Source organism: Thermobia domestica, chromosome 13, assembly GCF_964235325.1.
Source record: "Thermobia domestica chromosome 13, izTheDome1.hap1.1, whole genome shotgun sequence".
Lineage (NCBI taxonomy): Eukaryota > Metazoa > Arthropoda > Insecta > Zygentoma > Lepismatidae > Thermobia > Thermobia domestica.
The window spans coordinates 29,721,695-29,725,623 of record NC_137466.1 but is presented as its reverse complement, the minus strand read 5'-3'; positions in this window follow the sequence as shown (position 1 = coordinate 29,725,623).

Below are 3,929 nucleotides of genomic sequence, written 5' to 3'. Positions count from 1 at the left end.
CCTTCAAATCTATGCTGTGCATAAATGCTGGAAGTCTTATAAAACGGTTTTATCCGTGTGTCTGTAGACCAGAGCCCTGCAAAGCCAGGCCCGAAGACGACCCGGATGGATCTGTATTCTGTGTCCGTCTCGACCCGATCCGGCCCGAATCTCGAGCCGGGCAGAGAATGGGCCGGACTCTAAACTGGCCGGGCACAAAGGAGCCGGGCTCTAAACGGGCCGGGCGTAACCGGCCTGAGAACAACCAAGTTGATAAATCAAGTCAATCCTTCAATATGTAATGGAAAATGAGAAATATGTCTTCATAATATTGCACTGTCTATTTGTCCTTCTCAAATAGGAAAATCGTGTGAAAAGTTACCCAAGGTTTGTTTTCTATATCCCTATACTGTCTGTCTATTTGTTATTTGTGCTTGCTCTGTCCAGCCATGTTTATTATACAATAATACAGCTCATGGACGTAAAAGTCTCATACTACACTCATTAATGCATTACAAGTAACAGAGAAGATATGTAAAACTTCTACACCGTATGTGATACTAATACTACAACTACTACTGTTAATACTATTATTACTATTGCGATTACGAATGCTAGTGCTAATTCCACTATTGCCGCCAGTGCTACTACTGTTACTATTACAACTACTGCTACTACTTATTACTATACTAATACGACAGCGAATACCACTACTGCTATTACTAGTAATACGAAAACAAAACAATGCAAATTAAATCTTTAAGCTTTACGTCCCACAAGTATGCCGGCTAGGCTAAAGGAGACGGTGATGATGGTGGAATAAATGAAATGAAATGGTGGAATTAATAAAGTGGTAGGAAACGGGAGAACGTCGAGAACCCCCGCACACGGTGTTTGTCCACCACAAATTTCATTTGGCGAGATCTGGGATCGAACCAGGGACCCCATCCACCAGTAGTGAACGCTCAATCACTGAGCCACCGTTCCAGGAACACCTAATCCGCCCTGGCGTTTTGGTGATTTATTTTATCATAATATTTTGTTATATTTGTAGTATCATACTATGATATAAAGAATACAGGAACATGTAACATCATTTGGTATTTGGCTTGCTAATTGAACATAACTACAAATTGCACTGATCTTATGAGCACGCCAGTTCACGGTTTTGGCCTCCGTGGTCTAAAGGTAGCGTACCAAATTCTACTTAGTAGGTCAAGTACTTGACTTTGTCATACGTTCTTTAGGTAACTACGGCTCAGGCTGTATGGATGATGATGGGATGAATTGGTGGAATGAAAACAGTGGGAGGAAGCGGGACCACCCCGGAAACTCCCACGCACACGGTATTTGTCCACCACAAAGCTCACATAGCATCTGTGGTAGTTCTGTACGGATCCAATGAACTACGGAATAACGTAGCAGAAACTCCCTACTCTGTAAATATATACTGCTAATATTTGTAAGTTTCAAGCTTGTAAAAGAACGTAGCTGTTTTGTCTTTCTATTAAGGTTTACGATATTTCTATCGTATCTTGTCTGAGCTGCAAAACGAGAGGTAATACGTTTATCGATTTATGGTTAGGGATTGGTCCTTTAAAACATTTAATTAAATCGAGAGGTGATAGAAACATACTATCCCGCGAAAAACGTACATTTTCTTTTGTGACAGATGATAACACTACTTCAAGTTTCACTATTGAATTCATATTGTTTGGAAATCTTCGTTTCATACTGTGAAACGATACTCACTTCTTTTAGTTTGGTATTGGTACTGGTAACTCCTCTAATATATGCAACAAGTTGAAACTCTTAGTAATAGATTAAAAATGTAGCAATACACGTTGAAACCGAGCTTGGCTAACTTCAGCTACTTCTGTTTTGAATAGGAATTGGTGGAAAATATTCTTGGGATGCTGAATTCTTAGAGGAACATTTCCTTACGACCCTCAGTTGATTTAAAAAAGCCGTATCTTGATATCTCCTATTGTTTTGATTCCTGGAAACAAGAATTGAAATAGGAAATGATAGTTAATTGGAACCACTTCCTGTTGATCGTAAAAAAAAGTATCCTGATATCTTCTATTGTTTAGATCTATGGAAAAGGAATTGAAGTAGGAAGTAATAGTTAATTTGAACCACTTCCTGTTCCGGTAGGGTGTTGACAATAATTATGGTATGTTGCCTAGAGACGGTAAATCGTTTGGACAAAAATGTTCTATCTGTTACTGTTTTTGCTCTATGGCGAGGAACGTTCAAACAGAATATGGCTAATTTTAACAAATTCTGGTTTGATCAAAGCTGCCACGGAAATGGAGGAGGCTATTCTTGAGACGATGAATCGATTGCAAAAAGCCACTTTTTAATATCTTTTACCATTTATGCTCTACGGAAATCAGTGTTGGAACAGGAAGTACTAGTAAATTTGAACAATTTCCAGTTTTAGTAGAGTTATATGGATAGTAACGATATGTTTGTTGAGAGGCTGAATCGTTTGCTTAAAACTGTTTCTAGCTATCTGCTGCCGTTTTCATTCTATAGCGATAAACGTTGAAACCGTTATTGAAACCAGAAGTTATAATAAATTCTAACTACAGCCGAATTTAGTATTGTAGATATTTGTCTTTAGACTCTAAATCGTTTGCAGAAACCACTTCTCACTATCCGTTATCATTTTCTTTATATATCGACAAACGTTGAAATCGGAAATGGCTAATTTGAAGCAATTCCGGTTTGAGTAGAAGGTTAACGGAGGAAATAAAGTATATTCTTTGGATACTGAATTAATTGCAAAAGACCACATCTTGAAGCATTTACTATTTCTATTAGGCGGAAATTGGAAATTGAAATCGGAAGTAATAGTAAATTTCAACCATTTATAATTTCGGTAGAATATTTTGTGTACCCATGATGTTGACTCTAGATGATAACTCGTTTTCAAAAATCAGTTCTCGCTATGTTACCGTTTTATGCTATGACGATGAAAGTTGAAACTGTTGTTGAAACCGGAAGTAATAATAAATTTAAACCATTTTCAATTTTAGTAGAGATTGTGAAAGACCATGATATGTTGCCTCTACACGCGCAATCGTCTACAAAAAAAACAAAAAGTTCTCATGTATGTTACCGTTTTCATCTATGGGTTAAATGTTAGAACCGGAAATTGCTAATTTGAACCACTTCTGGGTTCAATATAAAGTTAACGGATGAGATGGAACCTATTCTATTCATTGGATGAAGAATCAATAGCAGAAAACCATTTCTCTATACAGGGGCGGATCCAGGACCGACTTCTGGGGAGGCGGTGGGTTGTCATAATGCTACTTTAAGGGTTCCAAACTCTGGGATGGATTTTATTTATATATAAAAAATAAGAAAGTTTCCTCTTCTGGGGGGGCGATCGCCCCGATCGCCCCCCCTAGGATCCGCCCCTGTCTCTTTTTCACTTTCTGTCTTTGCTTTGGTATCTGTCAACAGACACACGGATGAAACCACTCTATAAGATTTCCGACTTTATGCACAGCACAGTTTGGTAGTTTAAAACCTGTCTTTGGTTCCATAAATATTATTAACACTAACATATCAATGATACTCTTGTGTATGATTGGGACCGCGGTGGCTCAGTGGTAGAGCGTTTACCTCTGGTGCTTGGGGTCCCGGGTTCGATCCCAGCCCCCGCCAAGTGAACTTTGTGGTGGACAAACACCGTGTGCGTGGGTTTTCTCGGGGTTCTCCCGTTTCCTCCCACTTTCTTCATTCCACCATTTCATTCATTACTCATCATCACCGTCTCCTTTAGCCTAACCGGCATAACCGTGGGACGTAAAACTCAAAGATTTCATTTCATTTCATTTCTTGTGTATGATTCAAAAAGTTAGCCGTGAAATTTAATCTAGATTGGAAGTAGTTGTGGAAAGGCCTCTTGCTATAACAGATTTGTGGGTGTTCAG